Here is a 27,482-nt window from a genome sequence, read left to right as displayed (position 1 = left end):
CTCTAGTGAGGACAGGGAAAGCTTCCCTCAGGGGGCTGCAGAAATTCCTGCAAACCATCAGACACTCACATTTAGGTACATGATTAAAAAGCACTTTTTCTAACTGAGTGCCTCTCTTTCTTTTTCTTATGCTATTTACCATGTCTTCCAATTAACATAAAACCGCATCAGCCAGTTTCTTGAGCCAATAGGAGGGGAAACAAATCACTGCTAGCTTTTCAATATGTCCTCCTAGACTGCAAAGGAAAAGAAAAGGTAATTATGTACATAAGTATGTTGCTCAATCCCTGCATGTAAAAAACATTCTGAACAACCCCTCTGGCTTCTATTAATTCTGTGCAACTATTATCTAAAATTACTACAGCAAGCAAAGGCAAGCAGGATATAATGAATAGATTTTTTTAAGTAAATAGTATGGGTGTGCTGTATAGACAATTTCAAGGTGTTAATTGTTAAGAGATGGAAGGAACCTCGGGAATTATGCAATTGAACCCACTCATTTTAGAAGTGAAGGTAGTTTGAGAGGCCAAGGAATTTCTCCAAGTCACGCAGCAAGCTGAGATCTTGGGATACAGAGAAGTGCCTTTATCAGGACAAGTGTGTTTAGAAATGTAAGGTGCCTTTGAGTGTTGACTATCTTGAAGTTGCTAAGCTAAGCATCTTTGCTGCTGCTGCTGCTGCTAAGTTGCTTCAGACGTGTCCGCTTCTGTGCGACCCCACAGAAGGCAGCCCACTAGGCTCCTCTGTCCCTGGGATTCTCCAGGCAAGAATACTGAAGTGGGTTGCCATTTCCTTCTCCAATGCATGAAAGTGAAAAGTGAAAGTGAAGTTGCTCAGTCGTGTCCGACTCTTAGCGACCCCATGGACTGCAGCCTACCAGGCTCCTCCGTCCATGGGATTTTCCAGGCAAGAGTACTGGAGTGGGGTGCCATTGCCTTCTTATGTATCATCTAATCCTTGTAACAATCCAATGAAATAGGTATTGCTTTTAATCCACATTTTACAGATGAGAAAACCAAGATTCAAAGAAATAAAGTTGCTTGCCTGAGGACCATTTCTAGTAAATAGTAAAGCTGGAATCTGAACCCAAGTTTAACACAAACCTATGCTCTTTTCACAAGAGTAAATGCAAATTAGAATATTCACTCTGAAATGGATCAGAATACCACCCACAAATATGCCACTTTGACATAAGAATTATCTCAAGCTGAATGCAACTGAGGAAATAGCACACACAGGAAGAGCTCTCTACCCTCCTCTTTCTGTCTAAAAATAAGGCATAAGTTTTCCTTGTAAAAGTGAGATGTTTCCACATATAGAAGTGTCCTCTTCTCCCCTACCAAGTAAAGAACCCCTTTTATCATTAGAGATTACTTGAGTCTAGTCTGCATAACAAACCTTAATAAGCCTTTGTCTACCATATATTGCCTATCACCTTCCTCAAATTTACCACCCTTATGGAGCCCAAATCCCCTTTTTCTTTGACTAGTCACTTCTCCACAATTTATCACTCTTTGCTAAGATGGAATATAAACCTCTGAATTTAATCTTTTCTTTGGGCTTTCACTTCTGCAAAGCCCTCATGCACATAAAAATATAATATGAATAAAATGGGCTTGTCTTTTCTTCCGTTATCTGGCGCTTGTATTTAATTGCAGTCCTGCAAGACATAACTTAAGAGAGTAGGAGAAAAGTTTTACCTCCCCTTACAGTTCCAAGACCACAAACTCCTATGACTCTGCCTACTGTAACTAGTAGAAAGACAGAGGAGTGGCCTGTAGGTAAGAAGGAGTCAGTGCCAAGCAGGTGCCAAGAGAATAAAGGTACACAGATAAGTGGCGGCTCAACATAGCTTATCCAGAAGATCGCATCACTTGCCTCCATCTTATTAACGGGTTTTTTGTGAGAATCAGGTGATATGCTGTGTATAAAGGACCTTTGAAAACTCTTAAGAGTTATATAAACGATAAATTAAACAGACCCTTATAATTATCATTATTTCATCCAAAACTTACCCACAACTTCAATGATCTGCAAGACAAAGAATCCGGAATAGATGAAGAAAGCTTTCAGAGCACTCCAAAATGTTATAAATGCCACCTGATGAGAAAGAAACCCCAAATAGTCACTCAGAGTCTACTGACTCTCGATGGACACACAACTAAAAGTTACCAGGTTTCCCAATTTCACAGGAGATTCAAAATTCCAATTTAGAATAAGAAGGATGTTGCTTAGATGGGATAGATGATAGAGAGATAGAAAGGGGAAAGCTTTAAAAGCAAATAAAGAGGTTTGCAGTCTGGGGCAAATAAGCATAAGGGCAAACAGCTCTCCATTCCTCAGTCAGGGAGAAATCACAGGACAGTGAAAAGAAAAAGAGTGTGGAACCATCTAGAACTATGGTTGCATCTAACCTCTACCACTTACAAACCCTATGAACTTCAAGGGTTCGTAGGTGCAAGTTGACGGCACCTCCCTGAGTTGGTAGTTCTAAAAAAAATACAAATTCTTTAATACTTCAAGAGGGGTAGAGCCTAATTCTCCTCTCCTTCTAACAAACAGAATTAAGCAGAATTGACAATGTTCACCTACAGAGACTAAGTCTTAAAAGGTATTACGGCTTCCATTGTGGTCTCTGTCTCTCCTGGATCATTCCATGCTGTGAAGTCATGTAGGTAGCTTATGGAAAGATCCATGAGGCAAGGAACTGAGGCTTCTGGCCAAAAACCATGTGAATGGAAGTAAATTTTTCAGCTCTGTCACATCTTCAGAGATTACAGTCCCTGCCACCCTCTGACTGCAACCTCATGAAATTCTCGGCCAGAACCACCCAAGCTGCTCCTGAAACACTGATTGCTCAGAAACTATGGAAGATCATAAATGTTTGTTGTTTAAAGCTGTTCATTTGTTATACAGTGATCGATAATGAATACACACTGAGCCACAGTTTCTCCATCTATCAAATGGGAATTATAACAGATAATAGGGAACATAAATAGGAATGTGCATGATATCTAGCAGATGCCTGGCATGTGGTCATTGGTGAATACATGTTAGCTTCTTTCCCACCTGCCCCTCAAATACACCTGAGAGCATAACTTCGGAAAGGATGCAAACTGAATTTTATATCATAGGAAAAAAGTTAAATTGTTTCCCTACCCTCTTTTAGAAAGCAAGACAGTTCTTAAAAGAGGGGAGATTCTTGGAGTGAAAGTGAAGTCCCTCAGTCGTGTCCAACTCTTCGCAACCACATGGACTGTAGCCTACCAGGCTCCTCCATCCATGGGATTTTCCAGACAAGAGTACTGAGGTGGGTTGCCATTTCCTCCTCCAGGGGATCTTCCCAGCCCAGGGATTGAACCTGGGTCGCCCACATCGCAGACAGATGCTTTCCTGTCTGAGCCACCAGGGAAGCATTTCTTGGAATGACTGTCATTAAAATCACCCTCAGTAAGATAAAAAAGTTTTAACGACACATTAGCAAATAGAAACACAGTCCTTGATCTACCAGATACCAGCTTGGCCACTTTACCAGCTGTGTTCCCTTGGAAAAATCACTAACCTCTCTGAACTTTGTGTTCTGCATATAAATATAGATGACCTCAGGGGTGTATGTTTCAGCCACCTGGAAAATGTACTTATTTATTGATAGAACTTCTCCTACCTTGGGGTTCCAGATTAAAGGGTCAGCTATGGAGAAGGCCAGAGCTGATGACTTGGCAAATGTTGCTCCTTCAGTCATCCACAACCAACAGACACACACACACACACACAGCCAGGCAGCATGCTGGAGAGTGAGCAGTATATTGCCTTCTCTTCACTTCAAGACTGCTTTTGGCACACATTTTAATAAAACTTCTCTTACAAAGAAGTTGGGATGGGAGTAGAAGAGCCCTACATATGGTGACTTGTCTCAGTCATGCCAGATAAGGTTGGTCCCATTGCTGCAGTAGTAAGTATGCTGCTGCTGCTGCTAAGTCGCTTCAGTCGTGTCCGACTCTGCGCGACCCCATAGATGGCAGCCCACCAGGCTCCCCCATCCCTGGGATTCTCCAGGCAAGAACACTGGAGTGGGTTGCCATTGCCTTCTCCAATGCATGAAAGTGAAAGTGAAGTCGCTCAGTCGTGTCCGACTCTTAGAGACCTCATGGACTGCAGCCTACCAGGCTCCTCCATCCATGGGATTTTCCAGGCAAGAGTACTGGAGTGGGGTGCCATTGCCTTCTCCGAGTAGTAAATATACCTCCTGCCATCTCTTCCACACACCCACTCCAAAAAGAGCCAACAGATATCTGGGAGTGTTTGGAGGTGAACAGAATGAAGCCATGGAGGTGAACAATAATTAAAACACAGGTGGAGAAAGCAAAAAAAAGTGCTCCTTTAACATGCAAATTGAGAACCTGGCTGCCAGGAAGCTCCGTTTTGAGCCAGGTAGGCTGGGGGTTTTGTTAGTGAGATACTAAGAAGAAATGGAGGTGGGTGGAGAGAAGCTTTGGGCTCAGGAAGATTAAAGAATCTTTAATGGTTTGTGGGGGTGGCAGAATCTCAAGAATACAGAAGGAGTCCCTAAATTCCTTTCCTCATGACTGGGGTGCAATTTTTTAAAATTACTGTTACCCACTTGAGCTGTATGTTCAAGGTGTGAGATGAAACTATCTCCTGCCATATCAATAAACAAGAAATGTCACAGCCATCAAATGCAAATTTGTTGTTCAGTCACCCAGTCAGGTCTGACTCTGTGACCCCATGGACTGCAGCACGCCAGGCCTCCCTGTCCTTCACCATCTCCCGGAGTTTGCCCAAGTTCACATTCATTGCATCAGTGATATCGTCCAGCCATCTCAACCTCTGATGCCCTCTTCTCCTTCTGCCCTCAATCTTTCCCAGCATCAGGGATTTTTCCAATGAGTCATCTGTTCACATCAGATGACCCAAATACTGGAGCTTCAGCTTCAGTATCAATCCTTCCAGTGAATATTCAGGGTTGGTCTCCCTTAAGATTGTCTGGTTTGATCTCCTTGCTGTCCACGGGACTTTCAGGAGTCTTCTCCAACACCAGAGTTCGAAGGCATCAATTCTTTGGCATCCCGCCTTCTTTACAGTCCAGCTCTCACAACTGTAAGTGACCACTAGGAAAACCATAGCCTTGACTGTACGGACCTTTGTCGGCAGAGTAATATCTCTGCTTTTCAACACACTGACTAGGTTTGTCATGGCTTTCTTGCCAAGAAGCAATTGTCTTCTGATTTCATGACTGCAGTCACTGTCCACGGTGATTTTGGAGCCCAAGAAGAGGAAATCTGTCACTGCTTTCAACTTTCCCCCTTCTATTTACCAAATGTGAATGACGTCTCTCAAAATTCAATCCAGTGGACGCTGCCGGCCTCCACGGTGACTGCTGAGGAACTGAGAGAATTCGAGAAGCAAGGGAAACAAGGAAACAGGATGGGCTCCAGATAGCTGAGGCGATATGAAGGGAATGAGTTCAGTGAGCCTAGAGGCTTGCATCTTCCTATACACAGAACGCTAAATTCCTTAACTGATACCTGATCTTCAATGTTCAACTGCCTGCTCCCTTTGTTGCAAACCTGTACAGAGCCTGACTTTCCCTCCTGCCTCCTTGGAGCAGTTTTCTCAGAGCTACTGAGATGGTGTCTCCCAGGTTCGGAGTCCTAAACATTCCCACCAAACAAAATAACTCTCTACTTTCAGCTTGTGACTATATTTTTTATTCGACAAAGGACATAAAAAATAATAAATGCCTCCAATAGCAGATTACGAAATAAGCATCCTGGGCTCCCTAGTGGCTTAGTGGTAAAGAATCTGCCTGCCAATGCAGGAGACACAGGTTCGATTCCTGGTCCGGGAAGATCTCACATGCTGTGGAGGAACTAAGCCCATGCACCACAGCTACTGAGCCTGTGCTCTAGAACCTGGAAGCTGCTGCTACTGAGCCCACGTGCCTTGGAGCCTGTGCTCTGCAACAAGAGAAGCCACCGCAATGAGAAGCCCACGCACCACAACTAGAGAAAAGCCTGCATGGCAATGAAGACACAACACAGCCAAAAATAAATATTTTTTTAAAAAAGAAATAAACCTCCCAGGATATCTGAAGGCTCTTGTGTGCCCCCTCCTCAACCATAGCCCCCACCACCTCCACTGAGAGAATCTCTGCTGTGAGGTTGGTGTTTTCAGTCTCATGTGTCTCTATACTTTTACTGCCCATGTGTGTAATGTGTATCCCTGACTTTATTCAATTGCTTTGCGTAGTTTTAAACTTAATAGAAATAATATTCCATATGCATTTAGGGGCAACTTGCTTTTATTGCTCTCGACATGATGTTTTTTGGAGGATTCACTCACATTGATTCACAAAGCCCGAGCTCATTCATTTTCAGTGGCATGAATCTAATGTATACACCCACTTTCCTGTTGATAAGGGGCTAATTTACATCCCCACTCCCAAACACACTGTGAAGAAAAGATTATAAAGGGAAACGGATTTAAACATTGAAGGCGTCCGTTTGTCAGAGTGTTGCCATGTGAAACGAGCCAAACGCTTTTCATATCTACCTCGGAGGGCTTCCATCAGGATTGAGGAACATGATGATAACAACAGAAGTGAACATTTATCAAGCGCTTATGGTGTGCCCGGCTTCAGGCAAAAAAGTTTTGCATCGATAGTGCATTTAACCTTCAGCGCAACTTTGTTGATGGAGCAGCTCCTGTCATCCCATTTTACAGATGAGGACACTGAGGCTCAGAGAAAAGGGAAGTGACTTGCCTGAAGACAAATTGCTTGGAGGAGGCAAGAGTGGCACTTGAACTAAGGTTTCTATGAGAATGCTTCACTCTAGACCCCATGCTAGAAAAGAGCTCAGGGCAGAGTCTGGCACAGAACAAGCCATTCAGTCAATGGTAGTTGCTGTTACTAGTGATAATGAACCATTTTTGAGCCAGGCAGGATTATCAGAACTGGCATTAATTATTCAGCTCACCTGGGGAGAGTGACTTGCAGTGGAGCCTGTATTTAAACTAAGAGGGAAATAGATGGCAGAGCGGATCTACCTTTCCCGTAATCTGATTCTAATTATACCCCCAGGGAGTGCCCTAAATCCATAAACACTGGGAAGCTGCACCACTGTGATTCAAAATCTGTGTTATGCAATCTTTTTCTCTAGGTTCACAGCTCAGGGTGAAGAAATTATGCACTTATTGGAGCCGCAAGGCAAAATTCTGAATCCTCCAAGTGTATTAACTCACTCAGGCCTCACAGCAATGAAGGAAACAACTTTTGTCATCCCATGGGACACCCAGAAGCTAAGGATCAGGAGATCAAGCCATAAGCTAAAGCCACTGAGTTAGTGACTGTGGTATAATAGCAAATATATGTTTGGTCTCTGTCCTTGGTTGCTTACACAGAGCTCCTAGAACTCTTGTCATTTCCTAAATGACAGGATGCTGTGTGCTTAGTCGCTCAGTTGTGTCTGACATTCTGCGATTCCATGGACTGTGGCTCGCCAGCCTCCTCTGTCCATGGGATTTTCCAGGCAAGAATACTGTAGTGGGTTGCCATTACCTCCTCCAGGGGATCTTCCCAACCCGGGAATTGAACCTGTGCCAACTGTGTCTCCTGCATTGCAGGCAATTCTTCACCCACTGAGCCATCTAGGAAACCCCCAACAGAGTGCTAGGAGCATCTTTTGTTACAGTAGTTGGTCTTAGTCCCCTGTTCTTGACACAAGAGCTTCTAAGACCCTTGGATCTCTGGAGTGATGTGCATTTTAATGCTGATGAGATGACAAGTTGATGAGAGCCCCTAGAGAGTTTCAGGATTGAAGCTGGTTATGGAAAGATGGAGACATAATTAGAGCGTTGGAACTTGCAGCCCCAAACCCCTCCCAACCTCCAGGAAGGGAATAAGGGCTAGAGTTGTCAGTTAATCATCAAAAGCCAATGATTTAATCAATCATGTCTGTGATGTGGACTGTGGACTACGTTAGTCGCTCAGCTGCGTCCTAGTCTTTGCGACCCCATGAACTGTAGCCTGCCAGGCTTCTCTGTCCATGGAATTCTCCAGGATTCTGGAGCGGATTGCCATTCCCTTCTCCAGAGGAACTTCCCAACCCAGGGATCAAACCCTGGTCTCCTGCCTCTTTACTGTTTGAACTACAGGGAAGTCTGTGATGGGATCTCCATAAAAACCCTAAACAGCGGGGTTTAGGGTCTCCCCATGCTAGAGGGGCATAGCCCAACTCCACTGGGGCAGATGCCTCTTCAACTGGCTGTTCCATCAACTAGTTGAGGTATATTACAATGGGTACAGGATTTCACGAAAGGAAACATGTATCAATTTCAATTATACAAAGCAGAACTCCTAGAACCAGAGATAAGGTGGTTACCAGGGGCGGGGGTGGGGGTAGGGATGGGGAATGAGTTATTAGTCAAAGGATATAAAGTTTCAGTTATAAGATGAGTAAGTTCTGGAGATCTAATATACAGCATGATGATTTTAATTAATACTATATTGTCTACTTGAAATTTGCTAAAAGAGTAGATCTTTTACTTAAGAATTTTTATTTTATTTTATTTATTTATTTTTTGGCCTCCTGTGAGGCACGCAGGATCTTAGTTCCCTGACCAGGGAACAAACCCACATCCCTGTGGTCGAAGCACAAAGTCTTAACCACTGGACCGCCAGGAAAGTCCCAAGAGTAGATCTGAAGTGTTTTCATTACCAACAACAGCAACAACAACAAAAAGGTACTATATGAGTTTGTGGATGTGTTAATTACTTTGATTGCAGTAATCATTTCACAGTGTATACACATATTAAATCATCACATTGTAGACCTTAAAATCACATTGAACAACCAAAGTATATACAATTTTTACTATACAATGTATACAAAATACACATTTTTTTGTATATACAATGACTATATAGTATATATAATGTATACAAAATATACAATATAACTCAGTAAAGCTAGGTGGAAAATAAAATTCAATTTTTTCTTTAACTTTATGATTTTCTTTTCGTATTTCAGAGGCCACTTTATTTTTTCAGTGTGCAAATATTTCCACAGGCCTTTGTAAGACTCATAAGCTCCTAGCACTGATATCACAGTACCAGATGGATAAACCAGATCTCATCTCAGATACATGAATAGCAAGTCAACTTTCTCTTGTTTCACAGATACCATGACTCGCTTGTGCCGTCCTCCATGTTGGCCCTTCCAGCGTGGCGGGCGATATGGAAAGACGCTGACAGCAGAGCTCCAGGAAGACAGAGGATTAACGGCTGCCCCACCCCCCTCCCTGGAAAAGAGAGGCTGATTGCTGGCATCTAAAACATCTGGCGGGAAGATGTTACACATCTGTGACCAACTAACCTCACCTCGAAGAATCTGTCATCACTGCAAAAACTAGAAAATGACTACCATCCTAATTACAAGGACTGTACAAGAGGCCAGGGTTAGGCAAGGAGGTTTCTGGCTTCACCTCCTCCTGGGTAGTTTCCTATTCTGTCTGGCATCCTTGCAACAGGTTACACTTGGGTTCCACTTCCTCCTTAAAGCTTTCCCCAGAAACAGCTGCTGCCGCTAATGTAAATCCTTTTTACTGAGCACTTACTATATGCCAGGCATCACACCAAGTACGTTCTCCTCCTCCTCCCACCCACTTCGCTTATTCATGGTCCCTGGCTGGTAAGATCTTTTAAGTTTCTAAACTTGATCTAGGTTTCTCTACGGAATTCAATTCTGGCCATGTACTCCCCAAGAGGAGCTCTCTCTTGACTCACACCATCCAAACTCACAAAAGACCGATGTATAAATCAGAGGGCCAATGTACTGACTGCTGTTGAGACTCAGAAGTGCTCAGGGAAGAAAAGCTCATTTTCTTCACCAAGCACATTTTCTTCCTGCTACAAACCTGTACCAGAAAACATAGTATACACTACTTCTGTCCCTGTCACTATCCCTTGCACACTGATGGGACAACTTCTGTCAATACCTATGATTCTTTACCAGGTCTTTCTCTGGCTGCTGAAGCCCGCTAAGCCAGTGTGTAGAGTGCCTCAGGAGCAGCCCTTCAGTGATGACTGGTGTGAGTGAAGGACATGTTCTTCCTCACCCACACAGCTTTGCACACCATGAGCAACTGTGAAGCACGTGCTACACAGCCTCCCAGTTGCCCTCAGCAAGATGCTACTGCTTACTGCCCTTCTCTGTCTCAGTTCCCTGCCCGACTAGTGCTTCGGGGAACCACCTGTCAGATAAACTCCTTGCACTGAAACCCTGTCTCAGGGTCTGCTTTTGGGGGGACCCAGCTTTCCAGGTGGTGCTAGCAGTAAAGAATCCACACGCCAATGCAGGAGATGCAAGAGACACGGGTTTGATCCCTGGGTCGGGAAGATCCCCTGGAGGAGGAAATGGCAACCCACTCCAGTATTCTTGCCTGGAAAATTCCATAGGGAGAGGAGCCTGGTGGGCTACAGTCCGTGGGCAAAGAGCCAGACATCACTGAACAACTAAGCACAACTCTGCACAAGCCTCATAACCTTGAGGCCCTGCATTCTAGGCATTTGCAATGTATAAACAGGTTCCTTTGCTTACTAGTCTAGGAACGCCTTTGTGGCCAGTTCTGGGCACATACACTGACCTGTCTGGAGGCCCTGGACTCAATTCTGTAGATCCTCAGTTAACACAGCCTCTCTTCAGAAGACAACCCAATTGATCAGCTTTTTGTGCTTTTAATCACAATCCCCATTCAGGCACCTTCTGACATAGGTAGGAAGGGTTCTAGGCTCTCCTAACTCATCAATCACACACATACCCCCATCCGAGCTTCCCTGATAGCTCGGTTGGTAAAGAATCCGCCCGCAATGTGGGAGACCTGGATTTGATCCCTGGGTTGGGAAGATCCCCTGGAGAAGGGAAAGGCTACCCTCTCTAGTATTCCAGCCTGGAGAATTTAATGGACTGTACAATCCATAGGGTGGCAAAGAGTCAGTCACAACTGAGCAATTTCAAAGCTTTAGGATGGTCATTTACTTTTTTCTTATAACAGATTCTTAAATACATTAAAAAACAGTCTCATTTTTATAGTAATTAAAACATGACAAATAAGGTAAAGACCCTCTTGAACACCCAGGAATCTCAGTCCCCTTTTCCTCTCCCCTGTAGTCAGTTTGGTATATACATTTCCAGTCTTTTCCTATGAGTTTACACAGATATATTAAGTCATAGAAATATATGGGTGAGGTTAACATAAATGGTTGAACTGCTCCAATATCTGAGCAAGCATAGTTGGCTTGCTCAGATACTGGGGCAAAGAGGGAAAGGGGAGGGAGAAAGCTGTTGGTGGTCAAACATCAAATACAGACTCCGACTCTTTATTATACTTGATTTATGTCAACTTGGGTAAGCACTTCGCTGCATAAACCACATATCCTCTAGATCAATAGACAGTCACTAATCAATTTACCTTCGACTCTGACTTTAGCAGATCATATCAGGTTAAATTTGTTGCTGCTCCTGACTCCATTCCCCCATATGGAAAACTGTTAAAGAAACCCACCTAGCGAGAGATATATCTAAGCTAAAAGCTCATCTTTTGTTGAGCAATTACTTTATATAGGAACTATTCCGAGAACTTTTGCCTTAGTTAACTCTGCCACATAACAATTCTCTGAACTAATGGTTTTTATTATCCCTATTCTATCGGAGAGGAAACTGACATACAGAGAGGTGAAACGATTTGATTTGCATAGCCAGTAAGTGGCAGACATAGGACTCAAAGCCAGGCTGTTCAGATCTAGAGCCCAAGCCCCTAACCACTATGCTGAAATGTGGACTCCTTCAGCAGAGTGGCAAATACATGGTCCCATGTATTTGTGCAACTCCAAGACCACACAGCATGCAGTGCGAATGATATCCTGGAGTTGTGAAACAAATTGGGTCTGTGTGCACCTAAGAATGCCTGGCATATAGTAAGTGCTCAATAAACACCAGTGACTTAATTAATAACTTTACATAAAACAATAAAAACAAAGAAGCATTATATTATCCATGAGGATATAAAAACCAATACAATAAAATCAGCTAAAGAGCTCCAGCTCACACATTGAACATTATCTCAACATCCATGTCAACAGCCACTGAGGAGAAATTGCCCTCTACTCATCAGAATGAGAGCACCAGGAAGGCAGAAACTGGATGAATAAATGGATGGGTAGGTGGACGGATGGATGAATGAATGAATGGATGAATGTTTGTGGATTATTGGATGGATGGTGGGGTATATGGATGGATGAATGATTGCATGAATTAATGGATGGATGACAACAGAATAAACAGATAGGTGGGTGGGTAGGTAGATAGGTGACATGAGCAGTTAAAATCATGAACTCTTTAGTTAGACTGCTTGGGTTCAGAACCTAACTCTATAAATTATTCCAAGAATGAATATGGAATTAAAGAGCCTCGAAAGCAACCCAAAATTAGACTCCGAGAAGGAATAGACCATGTGAATGAAATAATAATCAAACACCAGAGCCAAAAGGAACTGATTTAATCAAACATCTTTCTTGTCCTACTGGAAACACTGGGATTCGGAGAGAGAAAACTGCTTGTCCAAGATGACACAGTTGATTAGTGGCAGTAAGGACACAAGTTCAAACTTTCTGACTCTCTTTTATTCAACAAACATACATTGAGTACCTACTATGCTCCAGGCAGTGTACTAGATGCTGGAGATATCACACTGAGCAAAATAGACACAGGAACTGTCCTTAGGGCAGTTAAAGTCTAATGGGAAGTTATGTGGGATAATGTTATATGGGAGGAGTACCAGGATTTAGGGGATCATATAACAGTGAGAGGAGAAGGCAATGGCACCCCACTCCAGTACTCGTGCTTGGAAAATCCCATGGATGGAGGAGCCTGCTAGGCTGCAATCCATGGGGTCGCTAAGAGTCGGACATGACTGAGTGACTTCACTTTCACTTTTCACTTTCATGCATTGGAGAAGGAAATGGCAGCCCACTCCAGTGTTCTTGCCTGGAGAATCCCAGGGACGGGGGAGCCTGGTGGGCTGCCGTCTATGGGGTCGCACAGAGTCGGACACGACTGAAGTGACTTAGTATAGCATAGCATAACAGTGAGAAAGCAATGGCACCCCACTCCAGGACTCTTGCCTGGAAAATCCCATGGATGGAGGAGCTTGGTAGGCTGCAGTCCATGGGGTTGCTAAGAGTCAGACATGACTGAGTGACTTCCTTTTCACTTTTCACTTTCATGCTTTGGAGAAGTAAATGGCAACCCACTCCAGTGTTCTTGCCTGGAGAATCCCAGAGACAGGGGAGCCTGGTGGGCTTCCATCTATGGGGTCACACAGAGTTGGACACAACTGAAGCAACTTAGCAGCAGCAGCATAACAGTGAGAAGCACTCTAACCTGGTGATCAAGGAAGACTTCCTTGAGGAGGCATTATAGTTAAGACCTAGAGACAATTGAAAAGATGGATAGGAAGCATTCTGGAAGAACTATGTATTAACTAGCTCTATGACCCTGAGCAAACTACCTAATTTCCCTGGACCTCGTTTTCCTCATTTTTCAATGTGGAAAATAAATAACAAAATAGATAGCACCCAATAAATGTTAGTTCTCAACCACCAGAGAAGTTCCCTTACTCATTATTTCAAATAGAGAATGTATCAGTCAGCTTAGGCTAGGTTATGGTGCAGTAACAAATACACTAAAACCACAGTGCTTTAATACAATAAAAATTTACTCTCCCCTAGCACAGAGTCTTCTGTGGTTCCAGGTAACTCAGAAATCCAGGTGAAAATAGTACTGATTCCACATTTTCAACATGAAGCCTTCACAATTCACACAGCAGGAAAAAAGTGCCCAGAGCACTCATAACCATTCCTATGCCTAAGCCTGGAGGTGACGCACACTCTCTGCTCATAGACCATCGGCCAGAACTAGTCTCAAGGCTCCACTTAAGTGCAAAGGGACCAAGAATGCAGCCGAGAACATGGACTGTCTGATGAGCATTACTATCTCTGCCACAGTGGGGATACACACAAGGACATAATTACAATTCCGATATGTGCCAGCAAGGGTCTGACTGTGGATGGGCTGGCCATGGCTCCTGAATTAAGACTTCAGAAGTCAGCAGACACATGCATAAAACCATAGAGAAAAAAGAAATAAATGACTGTCCATCATAGAACTGTTCTCAAAACCAGGGTAGGAGTCTTGAGAGTTATCTATCCCTACAGCCTGGCCGCAACCAAGCAATGATTTCATTTCTAAGCACAAATCACTAAAAAACAATGCAGAGCACAGAAATTCAGCCACACAATTCCCACAACACCTGTAAAAACAGCCTGACATGGCACAATGCCCAGGATTTATTTACTGGGTCCTGTTCTGAGTAAAAAGCTCAGCACATCATGGCCTGTGCCTGACCAGTACCTGGGTTCAGCTCAGATCCAATAAGAATCAACAGAGGTCTCAAAGGAGAAAGATGGTCTCACAGGACTGGGACCAATAGGAGACACTGGCCGATTTAAAGGGGCAGTTGCTCCTCAACACCACCTAAGCATTACTACTTGGGATTATTTTTAAATTTCTAAGAGAAGTTGGAGATCTGGATTTTTCTGTGAGATCTCTTTGATTTTTGTAAAGTGGGAATTAAATAAAGTTATTAAAAATATTCTTTAAGTTGAACAAAACACATCTGCTGTCCAGATTCATCCAGTGGGGCTGCCATGGAATAGGCCTGCTGTGAAGCCAGACTCCAATTCTCTCTATTCAGACTCTGAAAAAAATGTAGCCTGGAGCCTTCAGAAAATGAGTCATCCCACCATCAGTAGCGTTAAAAGAGAAAAGCTGCCATCAACCAGTATGACACCAGTTAGGGAGTGGCTATGTAAATTAAGTTGCCCAATAAAATATTACACACCCATTAAAGATGTTGTTCGTGAAGACAGGAAGGACAGACAGACATGCATAGGGAGAAAATGCCAACAGAAAAGCATACAAACCTGTTCTTATGTACAATAAAAATAATCTGCATATCAAAACTGTATAGCAAAAAAAGATGAAAAGAAATGCACCAAAATGTTCATGGCAGTTCTTTCGGTGTTAGAATTATGGAGAGTTTTCATTTGTTCTTTTTACTTCTCCCCAAATCATTTAATGAGTTTGTCCTTTTCATAACAGGAGGGAAATACATATTAAAAATTAAGCATTTGTTGGTGTGTGCATGAAAGAATTTTAGACCTCGGAAAATATGTTAGTGGTCATCAAGTTCAAAACTTCTGACTCAACAGAAGAGGAAATTGAAGCCCAGAGAGGTTGAATAACTTTCCAAGGGTCACACAGCAGCAAAGCCAGAACTGAACTCAGCTATCTTGATGTCAGTCTGGGTTCAGGTATAGCAGGCTACTGACCCAGACATAACATAGAGGAAAGGAAAATCAAAAAGGAAAAGGAAGGCAGGAGGAAGGGAGGAGGGGAGGAAAAACCTTAAAACTTCCCAAGCTACCTATCTTTTTTTTCCTAAACATTTGACATTATCTCTAGACTTGCCCGTTTCCATAAAGGCTGACGATCTTAATTTTGCCAAGACTCTGCAAAACATTTCCTCTCTGTAATATTCCCCAAGGGAGGAAAACTTGCAGGAAGTAACCAAAGAACAATTTTTACCTTCTAACTTAATTACTGCTACTTTCTTCTATTAGGGCGCTCACCAAGAACTGATATTTAAATGTTCCCCCCCTAAGCTGGTGTGTAATGAGTGGACACAGAATTAAAAGAAGTTAATTTTGAATGTCAGTGTAATTCCTATGGGAGAATATTACCTCCCTGATCCATTAGTGCTTTGACGGTTTTAGGAATTTAATATTTTAGTCACATCTCACATCTTGCAAACCAATCTGCACAAATTTACTAATAAAAAGACTATCTTGCTAAAAGTTAGCAAGCCAGCTAACTTCCCCCTGCCGCTGTGACATACAAAATACAAAAATTATGTTAGCTAAGCCCTGGATTAGGGTTTCCCTGTGCTCAGTTGGTAAAGAATCCGCCTGCAATGCAGGTGACCCCAGTTCGATTCCCAGGTCTGGAAGATCCCCTGGAGAAGGGATAGGCTATCCCTTGGAGAAGGCATATCCCCTGGAAAAGGGAGAGCCATGAAATTAAAAGACGCTTACTCCTTGGAAGAAAAGCTATGACCAACCTAGACAGCATATTAAAAAGCAGAGACATTATTTTGCCAACAAAGGTCCATCTAGTCAAAGCTATGGTTCTTCTAGTAGTCATGTATGGATGTGAGAGTTGGACTATAAAGAAAGCTGAGCGCCGAAGAACTGATGCTTTTGAACTGTGGTGTTGGAGAAGACCCTTGAGAGTCCCTTGGACTGCAAGGAGATCCAACTAGTCTATCCTAAAGGAATTCAGTCCTAAATACCCATTGGAAGGACTGATACTAAAGCTGAAACTGCAATATTTTGACCACCTGACATGAAGAACTGACTCATTGGAAAAGACCCTGATGCTGGGAAAGATTGAAGGCGGGAGGAAAAAGGGACGACAGAGGATGAGATGGTGACATCACGTCACTGACTCGATGGACATGAGTTTGAGCAAGCTCCAGGAGTTGGTGATGGACAGGGAAGCCTAGCGGGCCGCAGTCCATGGTGGGGGTCACAAAGAGTCGGACACGACTGAGCGACTGAACTGAACTGAAGCCCTTGATTAAAAATGGCCTCATATGGAGGAGACTCTCCCTAAAGTCATAGCTTGTTAAAAAAAAGTGGGGGGAGGGGGGGCTAACAGGAAAGATGGGGTGTTAGGTAGGGATGGGGTAAGGAAGCAAGAGGAGACAGAAAGAGGCAGAGAGATACCCTGGTGGTCCAGTGGTTAGGACTAGATGCTTTCAGTGCTGGGGCCATGGGTTTGATCCTTAGCAGAGGAACTAAGATCCCACAGGTTGTGGGGTGTGGTCAAAAAAAAGAGGAGAGACAGAAAGAGAGTTTAATATAAAGTCCATAGAGAGAAATGGAGAGATGAGGAGACAAAGACAGACATAAGAGTGAGACAATATATAGACACAAAGAGAGATTGAGAGGCAGACAGACAGAGGCAGAGACAGGAAGACAAAGAAACTGACAGACAGCAATCGAGTAGGAGGGGAAGTGAGAAGTGGGTGCCGATCTTCCTTCAGCCTTAAAGCCCTCATCACGTCATCATCATTGCAGCAGCAAACCATAATCACTCTGTCACCCGGGTTCAGGGTGTCCACTGAGATTGAGAGCAAAGTCAAAATAAAGTGGATTGTTAGGATCCCAGGCAGGACAGGAAGAGAAGGACCAACACAGCTCTCTGGCAGAAAGTTAGACTCTCAGGACTCTGAGCCTTGGACGTAGAGGCAAGTCTTCTGGTGCTTTCTAGGAAAGCTGGTCCCCAAAGCATCCATTTTCTGCTCCCTGCCCAGACAGTACTAACAGGGAATGAGGGCGAAGCTTCACGTGGCTCTGAAGCACTTCCTATTACATGGATTAATGCCTGCAGGCCAGGGAAATGCCAGGCTCAAAACCTGTGTGCTCTTTCTCTCCACTGTGGCCTGAATGCATCACACATGTTCATCAGCACAAACTAAAGCTTTTTTGTCCCCCAGACTTCATTGGTCTTCACAAACTTGGAATTTGGCCTAGATTTTTCTCTTTCAGCTGATATTTACACAGAAAAAAAAAAAAAGAGCGATAATATTATCAGCAGGCAGTTTTTGACCACTGATTGTGTGACAGGCATTGGGCCATACTTTACAAGAATTATGTCATGTCGTGCTCACCACAAAACTCTTTATGTTTTAGTAACGGTATTTTTTAGGTAAGAAAAGTATGGCTCAGAGTTATGTTTTGTTTAAGAGCACATTGCTAATGGGTCAGGTAGAAAAGATTTGAACCCATGAACCAGCTCTTCACCACACTGCCTCTAAGTCTCTGCTGTGAAGGTTCATTTAGTTAAAGAATGCAGTTCCAGGGAATTCCCTGATGGTTCAGTGGTTAGGACTCTGCATTTCCACTGCAGGGGAGCATGGATATGATCCCTGGACCAAAAACTAAGTTCCCACAAGCCACACAGCCAGAAAAAAAAAAAGAGAATATGATTCCAAGTAGCCAAGAAAATGGTTCCTGAAATTGCCATGCTCCCTTCCTCAACAGGGCTTTGCATAAGTAATTTAATTAATAAATTACTTAATTATTAAGACAGTGAATGAAATAACTAGAAATATATGTTAAAATCAAAATTAGAAGTATGAAGATGGGGAAATGCCATAAGAATCAGCTAAGGGAGTTGAAAGTAGTTGCCTCTAAGGATGGACTAGGAAAGAAGTGGGAAATATGATTATTCTGTTATAAATATGTGATAATTGACTTCTCAGCTATATGCATGTATTATGTCAATAAGTTAAATCATAAAAATTAAAAGCAATGACTTTATTGGAATTTTTTTAAGTATAAGAAGAAAGATGAACGGGAAGGAGAGATGAGTTTTTCAAATGGGAAGAGAATGGAGTGGTGAGGGAGAGGAGGATGTCGGGGAGGGAAGACACATCCCAGAAAGCAATCCATGCAGTTCAAAGGGTCTGGGCTTGTGCTTCGTCACTCAGTTGTGTCCGATTCTTTGAGACCCCATGGACTGCAGCCCATCAGGCTTATCTGTCCATGGGATTTTTCAGGCTAGAATATTGGAGGGGGTTGCCATTCCCTCCTCCAGGGGATCTTCAGGGATCAACCCATGACTCCTGCACCTCCTGCTCTGCAGGCAGATTCTTTACTGCTGAGCCAACAGGGAAGCCCTGGGTACCCACAATCTAGTTCTCAGAATAAGGAGTCACTGCCAACCTTGAGCTACACAGTGGAATGGAAGGAGGCCTCTATGAAATTGTATACAAAATGAAGTTAAATGTGAATTTCCCAGGTTCTGTGTTTTCGACCAGATTATCAAAGGAAGCTGTGATGAAAGGTTCAGTTCAGTTAGGAACTAGTAAATAAACAAGGTAAAAAAAATTTTTTTATATTTTTAAAAATAGAAAGGGTTCATGTAAAGTTCTAGATTTCCGACTCTGTCTGCCAAAATACAGTAACGCTGAGCCTGTAGTTTCTCATGGTAATGATTGCCCAGAGCTGAGTTGCAGCTGCTCCCTGTGTAACTGGGAAGAGCAAATCTGACTTGATATTGGCTCTATTGGTATTTCTTTACTTTAACCCCTGTATTCTATTGCTTTTGCTACAGATTAAGAATGTTGCCTATAGCCTGAAATATACTGGATAGCCCATTTCCAAGGCTCTGTCCTTTAAAGGTATAACATGTTTCCATCATATAGAGATAAAAAAACTGCAAAAGAGAGTAACATTTCTCATGTTGGAAGTTTACAGGAATATGGTGACCTGACCTATATGGACAACTGCAAAAACAAAGGATTCTCACAGGGTGAAGTTTGTAACAATCAACACCAGCCTTTGAACATAGAAGAAGCCTGAATTCTAACTTGGGTAAGATGTTGTTGTTTTTCCCCCTAGGAAGAATTTTATTGTCAAGTAATTCCCTTAGGGAACAAAGCCTTCTGAGAAGTCTGAAACACATTTCCCCTTCCTTCTGTGATTGAAGATGGTTCTTTAGGACACTAGACTACCATCTTCTCGGTCTGCTGGCTTTCCAAATAAAGTCACTATTCCTTTTGTCCCAACAACTCATCTGCCAATTTATTGGCCTGTCATGCAAGTAGCAGAATGAGCTTGAACTCACTAACATCTATAGATGGAGCATGTATTCTCCAACTCACCACATCCTACCATTCTTGTACTTTCCTGGCCCAGCCTTCTTTACTTGTTGACATTTTATGCCTGAGCCCTGTAAGCAAGTTGAGTTTGCAACTCTTAGCTGTCACAAAGTAGCTAGTTCAGACTAAAATGTGAGTGGCTGATATGTTTGCAGGGTTCTGTGGTTTCTTTTAAAGAGAAGCTTATTGAACCCATCAAAATTCTTAATGATGAAATTCATAGGCAATCTATTTCTGAGTCCCTCAGACATGTTTATACGTCTCACTCTTTCTCGCATTCAGATTAGACCAACAGAAATCCAGCTCCAAGCATTCTCCCTCCAAAAAACTTGTGTAGACCTTCCCAGATTTCTCCACAATCTATTTTTATTGTTAATTTAGTTTGGATTGGCTGATTTTGGCTTGTTTGATTTTGGAGTCTTTGATTGGGTAGTTGTCTTTTTGTTGTTGTTGTTTTCCATGGGGTTTTTTAGTTTGGTTTTTCCTATTTTAAGACAAATTATTAGCTGCTGGCAATCATAATTTTGACTGTCGAAAGAATCTTGGCCTCCAAGAAAATGGGAAATCAGTAGCTCCCTTTGATTGACACATACTTTTGAAAGCTTCTGTTTGCTTCCCTAGCTCTGAGGTAACTATTACAGATAGCCACTATTGCTGGGGCCACACTGAGAAGAGCCCTGTTACCTTTCCATAATAAAATGCTGTGCAGTTTGAAACCGTCTCATGCTAGGCCCATTTCCCTAACTGTTTGGCACCTGCAAATGGACAAAATGACTTTGAATTGAGGGGTAGTGGTAAGAAAAACAAAGGGGAGCAAAGTCAGAGACTGTGATGTTCTTTATATCAGGAGTGTGAGGACAGTGACTTCTATTGCAACTCAAAAGGAGAGAGATTCCTTGCCTGAGGCTGGTGTCTAAGAGACTGAATTGCTACTTTACTTGAGTCAATTACACTTGATCCGGTACTTCCTGAGCATCATTATGTGAAATGCAGTATGTCTGACTGGTGAGGATGCAAAGATGAGGAAGACAGAGCCACAGTTCTCAAGGAACTTGAAGTCTAATAGGAGAGATCAGACAAAAACTCTAAGAATGATAAATAAATAAATATGGTTTCCAATTACATAATCTTTCTACTCTTCCCTAACAAACGTTTATTCCCACTATTCTTGGTAACCACTACCATGTTCCCAATTTCAAGCTACTTGGTCCAGGAGAGCCCCCCTGATAGAAAGATAATTTCAACTATACTGGTTGAGCCCCTGGATCAAGCCATACCTGAAACTTTCCCCCTTAGTCTTTTCTGAGCCTTCAAGCTGTAAAATTCCTGTTTGTTTTGCATAAGCAGGTTTAAGTTATCTTTTTAACTGAAAGAATCCAGACTAATAAAAACATATACAAATACTCTTACTTATATTATCTCATTTCATCTTCAAGGCAATTCTGTAAGATTTACAAGAAGGAACTGCTCAGGGACCTGTAAAGGGTTAAGACTGGTGTGAACAATGCCAGTTCTACTTTGTAACCTAATCAAACCTTCCTAAAGGAAATGCTTACTCCACCAAATTATCTTGGGCCAGACCAGAGCTTTAGGGTATCAAAAGCAAGAAATTCAACTCTAAGATCAATAGAAGATCATGAATCTGGAGACATGAAGAACTATCTGGAAGGGGACTAACATAACTTGTCCAGGCAAAAAAGGCCTAGAGCAGTGTCTCTCAAACTTTGATATGTATATAGATCAACTGGGGATCTCATTAAAATCCAGGGTCTAATTCAGTAGGTCTAGGGTGGGGCCTGAGATTCAACATTTATAACCAGCTTCCAAAAGATACTGATACAGATGCTGCTAAACTAGGACCACACTTTGAAGAGCCAGGGCTCAGATCAGGACAGTGACCACCCAGACATGTTTAGGACAGAGGTAGCTACTGAACATGTTTTATTTTGCTCACACAGTAATTAAAAAAAAAAAAAGTCACTATATCAGTTTCTCTATTTTGTGTGTTTGAAACTTTTCATTATAAAAAGTGTTTTAAAATTTAAGTCAATTGTCAAAATCTAAAGATGACTTTACAAAAATGTCCCACTTTCTTCTTCTCAAGAAATCAGATGATCTGGCCACACTGGGCTCACATCCTGCCTGGAAACATGAATCTCTCTGGTGGGGCTCCAAGTTGATCCCATAGTCCATCTGCTCAGCACAGCACAATGGTTAGAAGTCTGGAATCCGGACCTACCCTGCCCATCTGGTCTTGACCTGGTATTTCTTACCCATGTGATTGTGGGCAAGTAACTTTCACCAGCTTTCATATCTGTGAAATGGGAATGATAACAAGTAGCAACCTTGAGGTAGGGTGAGGATTAAGTAAATGGATACGTGTAAAGCTCTCCAGAGAGTGCCTGGTATCCAATTGGGACCAGGCAAGGCTTGGGATCATTATTTATCTCTTGGTCCTTGTATGCACCTGAGTTTGCCATCCTTGGTTTAGAAGATGAAATTTCAAGAATATTGTCGGTGGGTGAGGCCAGGAAGACCCTCCTCTGAGTATGGAAACCACTATCCCTGGGGTGAGAAGTGAAGACCAGGGTAACAATCTGATACACACACGCTGATGTTCACTGGCTCTTAAGAGTCCAGATAACAGCACTTTCTGCATCTCCCCTCTTCCTCTCCCTTTGAAAGACCCCTGAGTAAGGCCCAAGGAAGGAGAGGTGTCCCAGTTGATGCCAGGCAACCCCCGGGACCTCTAGAGAAGGCAAGCATCCAACACAGGAAGCTACCGAGGCCAGGTGTTAACCCCCTGCCCACCTGGGGAAGAGGGACACCGCTGGAGACACAGGCCACTGAGCCCCAGGGACCAGTTGCGCTGGCGACCACCTGTTTTCCAGGCGCAGACGCCGCCACTAGCACACCCTTTCGGGGACCCGCCCCCCAAATTCCGGTCGGATCCCGCCGTCCAATACCGTAGTCGCCCCACCCTCAGTTCTAGCGCATCCTCCAGCTCCAGCTGGCCCCGGGGACATCGTACTGCGTCCCCCTCCCCACCCCAAATAACACCCCACTATCCCGGACTCAGCGCTCGAGGAGGTAGGACCTGAGGTGGCCAGTCCCCTTCCCCTAGCAAACCCCTTCCCCGCCAGCCCGCCTTACCCTCCCGCAGCGACGGAGAGCCCGCCGTCTCTCGTCCTCCTCCTCCTCCAGCCTTGTCGCCACTGCCACCGCCGCCGCCACCGCTGCAAAGCCACCTGCGCGTGACCCTCGATCACCAACACCCTCCCTCACCAACCCCCAGCGTACACACCCGCGTTTGCGCTCAGACCTTAGATATGGAGCAGTGGACGAGGGGAAGCTCAGAAAAGCTTAACGAGCCAAGCTCAAAGATCAGGAAGACCACCTCCCTCCTCCATCCCCTCTCCACCACCGCCTATAAGTTGTCTCTGCAGTTGGGCTTCTTGGCTGGCAGAATCCATTCAGCCACTCCTCCTTCCTCCATTCAGTCATTCACTCATGTTCCTTGTCCCCAAATACACAGTGGTCTACCGACACTGGTGGAAGGCACGCGGGCAAGGGGGGAGTCATGGGGGGGTGTCCCTTGCTGTCCCTCTAGGAGCACTTTCTCCCTCTCCTAAAGGTCCTCAAAGAGAAAACCAGGAAAGGTGAGTTTGGGCTGGGGTGGAGGAGTCAACTTTCATTTCTACTCTTAAAAGGAACTGCTGGCTAGAATGAGCAAGATTTTTAATCAGTGACTTAAAGGGTGCCTAAAGTGGACTTCCAGCCAGTTTATTTAACCCCTCTGGGACCAAATGAAGTAGAGTGGATGTTGGAAGTATTAAATGCATTGTTCTATGTAACAGTCTTAATAGTGTCTGGCACACAGTAGGCACTCAATCATGGTAGCTATTATTATTGCCCACTGCCTTCAGCAAGATACCTATTCCCAAAGCTGGAATGGAAGAGAACATCCTGCTAGTGAGGAAATCATCTCATTCTCTTCCTCTTTAAGCCAAGTGATATAAACCAGAGGCGTGTGGCCAAGGGTGGCCTGCAAAATACCTTCTGTTTGGTTTAGTCAGTTTTTTTTAAGTGAACTAATTGCCAACACTTACAAACTAAGACACCTACGCTGAAACTAATGCTCCAGTACTTCAGCCACCTGATGCCAAGAGCCAGCTCATTAGAAAAGACCCTGATGCTGGGAAAGTGTGAAGGCAGAAGGAGAAGGGGACGGCAGAGGACGCGATGGTTGGATGGCGTCACTGACTCGATGGACATGAACTTGAGTGAGCTCAGGGAGATAGTGAAGGACAGGGAAGCCTGGCATGCTGCAGTCCATGGCATTGCAGAGTCAGACACGACTGAGCGACTGAAAAACAACAACAGAGAGGGCACGTAAATATGGGGATTTTCAGTACCTCTTTGATAAATAGAAAGTTTGGGCCATCGTACCCCTTTCCTGAAGGCAGGAAGTTCAAGAGCAGTGGGTCCTTTAAACAAGTTTTTTTTCCAGCATTTCTTTAAAATTTTTTTTTGGTCACACCATGTGGCATGTGGGACCTAGTTGCCCGACCAAGAATCAAACCTGCACCCCCTGCATGAGCATGGCATCTTAACCACTGGACCGCCAAGGAAGTCACGGGTGTTTCTTCTGATTAGTCAGTTTCCACTAGGCCCACTTTCCTCGTTTACAAGGTCTTCTCAGCCCCTGTGAACCTTTATATTTATTAATTTATTTGGCTTCATCAGATATTCATTGTGGCTTGCAGGATCTTCGTTGGGCTTATTCTGGCTATTTACAGGGCAGGCTAGAGCTAGGCTAGTGTCAGGAGTTAGCTCCCCTCCCTTCTCCCGGATCGTGTCTCAACCAATGACTGGCCAAAGGTGGGGGTGGAGGATAAGCATCAGATCTCAGATCCCTCACTCCTTGGTGGAGGATACATTGAATATGGATTTGGGCTCTGGTGCCCCAGTGGCAGTCTGTATTTGCTTCTGTATTTGCTTCCTTCCTTTGCTTTCCCCTCTCCTCCACTGATGCTTCCTGAGGTCGCCTCCCCCAGTAATTGATTTGCACTCACATCTTTGTCTCAGGGTCAGCTCTTGAAGGTGGAGAAGGAAATGGCAACCCACTCCAGTACTCTAGCCTGGAAAATCTCATGGATAGAAGAGCCTGGTAGGCTACAGTCTATGGGGTTGTAAAGAGTCAGACACGACTGAGCGACTTCACTTCACAACTGTTGAAGGAGGTCATCAAGAGGATGTGACTACTGTTTGGCCCTTGAGGTGGCCCTGGGTAATCAGAGGCTCTTCACCTCCCCTCTTCTGATCTAGGAATGTACATTCTGCCCACTGTTCCTGCAGTGAGAAGAATTTTCCAGGACAGCCTTGGGAGAGTAAGGTGCGGTTGAGACCATCTGGATGGTATATGTAATTGAGCCCAGTTATGGCGTCTCTGTAAACTTTTCAGACCAGCAGGCCGGTGTGGAGTAGGCCGGTGTGGAGATATCCCTGTCTTGTGTCAGCCCAAGACAAGCCTCAGAAGTAAGTTCCCTTACTTACTGAAACTGCCATCTACCAGCCTGGGGTGCCTGTCCCTTTCTCTGGTCTCTCCCTGCTCTGTGTGTGTGAACCAGTATCTGCTGCTGGAGGAACGCAAATGAGGACGCTCCACACTGCACTTACCATCCCATCCCAATGCCCTCTCTGTCCACACCGCAGGCGTGGCCTGGCCCCTGCCGCGGCCTACTCCAGTACTTCAGTGAGCCAGGCTTCCGCCTCCTCAGACACCTGAGATGAGGCGGCCTCAGGGCCTTTCTACAGGCCCTCTCTCCTTTTCACTTGTGGACCATTTCCCCAGAAGAGCTTTCTCTCACTCCTCATCCTAAATTCAGCACCCCTCAGCCTGCTCCTGGTTATTTTCATTCGAGCCTGTATCACCACTTGGAATGACGTATTTGTCTGCTTATTTAATGCCTACCTCCCTTCCCAAATTGTGGGCCTCTTTGAGGATAACCATGTCTGTCTTATTCATCATTGTAAACCCAAAGCCCGCTTCACAGAGGTGCTCAATACATATTTATTAAACAAATGAACAAAGTGTGATTATTATTATGCCCATTTCACAGAGTGATTGAATCATTTGTTCAAGTTAACACATTTGGAAAGTGAAGGTCTGGATTTAAACCTGGATCAGGAAAATGTCTGCTGAGTCATATGAAGTGAAGTGAAGTTGCTCAGTCGTGTCCGACTCTTTGCGACCCCATGGACTGTAGCCTACCAGGCTCCTTAGTCCATGGAATTTTCCAGGCAAGAATACTGGAGTGGGTTGCAATTTCCTTCTCCAGGGGATCTTCCCAACCCAGGGATCGAACCCGAGTCTCCCCCACTGCAGGCAGACGCTTTACCGTCTGAGCCACCAGGGAAGCCTGAGTCATATGGTGTCTCTCAACTTTATAGGAGACAGCAAACTATTTTCCAAAGTTGTTGTGCCATTTTGCATTGCCACCAACAATGTATAAAAGTTCTAGATGCTCCATATTTTTGTCAATACTCAATGTTGTCAGCTTTATTAATTTTAACCATTCTACTGGGAGTGTTAATCTATCTCATTGTGGCTTTAATTTTGTATTTCCCTAATGATTAATACAGGCCTCTCAGGTGGTGCTAGTGGTAAAGAATCTGCCTGCCAATGCAGGAGATGCAAGAGGTGCAGGTTCAATCCCTGGATTGGGAAGATCCCCTGGAGAAGGAAATGGCAACCTGCTCCAGTTTTCTTGCCTGGAAAATTCCATGGACAGGGGAGCCTGGTGGGCTACAGTCTGTGGGGGTCACAAAGAGTCAGACATGACTGAGCACACAGCACAATAATTAATAACACTGAACATCTTTTCATGGGCTTATTGGCCATTTGTATATCTTCTTTTGTGAAATATCTTTTTTATTTCACAAAATAAAATAAAGATGGGAAGATAATGACCCAATCATGGAACAGGGTAGAAGCAAAGTATGAGATGGGAGAGAAGAAACCAGGTCAACTTGGCAGGTGGGAAGACACAGTGGAGTTGTGAAATTAAAACGTTAAAAGTTGGAGAGGGAAAAGGTAAGGACTATTACAACAGGAAGATTTGCCCACTGCTGTATCTCCAGCACTGACTTTGCCTGCCAGGTAGTAAGTACCCACTAAATATTTGCTGAATGAATAATAGCAGCCATATGATATTTTTACTATTTGTCCCATGACTGCCCTCCCTTCCCTCCACCTTTCTTTCCTTCAATATTAGAGAGTATATTCACATTCTATGGAACTGACTGGAAGCTTGAGTAGGGTGGCAGGATGAGTCAGGGGCAAGTACTTTGGACTGAATGCTGCATCCTCCCCAAATTCATGTATTGAAATCTTAATCCAAGATGTGATGGTATTTGGAGGTGGGGATGTGGGCCTTTGGGAGGCGATTATGTTAGTGGGAATATTGTGACAGGATTAGCGTCCTTACAAGGAGAGGGAGAGATAAGAGATCTCTTTCCTTCTCTCTCTCAGCACACACCCAGGAAAGACCATGAAGACAGAAGCTGGGACAGAGCCCTCAAGAAGAACTCCACCATGCTAGGACTTCCCTGGT

General features: G+C 43.9%; 1 protein-coding gene across 1 annotated transcript in view; it reads right to left on the bottom strand.

Annotated features, from left to right (window-relative positions):
* RPH3A (rabphilin 3A) overlaps nt 1–23,139 on the bottom strand; it is a 277,513-nt gene extending 254,374 nt beyond the window's left edge. Inside the window, exon 1 of the mRNA XM_044930102.2 lies at nt 23,020–23,139. The gene's annotated coding sequence lies outside the window, so the exon portion shown is untranslated. The remainder of the gene's footprint in view (nt 1–23,019) is intronic.
* Between the last annotated feature and the right edge of the window lie 4,343 nt (nt 23,140–27,482).

Source organism: Bubalus bubalis, chromosome 17 (assembly GCF_019923935.1).
Source record: "Bubalus bubalis isolate 160015118507 breed Murrah chromosome 17, NDDB_SH_1, whole genome shotgun sequence".
Classification (NCBI taxonomy): Eukaryota; Metazoa; Chordata; class Mammalia; order Artiodactyla; family Bovidae; genus Bubalus; species Bubalus bubalis.
Note: the sequence above shows the minus strand (reverse complement) of the source record. Positions and strands in the feature narration are given on the sequence as shown.